The following is a 634-nucleotide window of genomic DNA, read 5'->3' on the forward strand; positions in this document are numbered from 1 at the left end:
CTCCATCTTCTTGGTGAGGTCAGCCAGCTGCTTGGTAATGAGCTTGTTTTGAGCCAGCAGTGTATCCACATTGTTTAGCTCCATCACTCCTCTATTGTTGCCTCTTTCAGACTTATAGAAATAGTCATTCTCTGCTACAGTTTCAATGACATCTATGGCTTCTTCAATGGTCTTCTTCTTGTTCAAAGATCCTTTGGATGAATGGTCTACTGCCTTCTTGGATTCATATGACAGGCCTTCATAGAAAATGTGCAGCTGCACCCATTCGTTGAACATATCTGGTGGACACCTCCTTGTCAGATCTTTGAACCTCTCCCATGCTTCATAAAGAGTCTCACCATCTTGTTGCCTGAAAGTTTGGACCTCAGCTCTCAACCTATTGATTCGTTGAGGAGGGTAAAATCTTGCCATGAATTTGTTCACCACATCTTCCCATGTTGTCAAACTCTCCTTCGGAAAAGACTCCAGCCACTTGGCTGCTTTGTCCTTGAGTGAGAATGGAAATAGGAGCATTCTACAGGTGTCAGGATGAACACCATTAGACTTCACAGTATCACATATCCTCAGAAATGTGGTTAGGTGATGATTGGGGTCTTCTTGGACACCTCCTCTGAATGAACAATTGTTCTGAACA

The 634-nt window shown here is 43.4% G+C and overlaps 1 non-coding gene across 1 annotated transcript; it reads left to right on the plus strand.

Moving 5' to 3' along the window:
* The first annotated feature begins 271 nt into the window (after positions 1 to 271).
* LOC112761938 (small nucleolar RNA R71) lies at positions 272 to 378 on the plus strand. Its single transcript, XR_003182305.1, has one exon. It is a non-coding gene; the product is annotated as a small nucleolar RNA R71 (small nucleolar RNA).
* Positions 379 to 634: the final 256 nt, after the last annotated feature.

This window comes from Arachis hypogaea, chromosome 16 (genome assembly GCF_003086295.3).
Source record: "Arachis hypogaea cultivar Tifrunner chromosome 16, arahy.Tifrunner.gnm2.J5K5, whole genome shotgun sequence".
In the NCBI taxonomy this organism is placed as follows: Eukaryota; Viridiplantae; Streptophyta; class Magnoliopsida; order Fabales; family Fabaceae; genus Arachis; species Arachis hypogaea.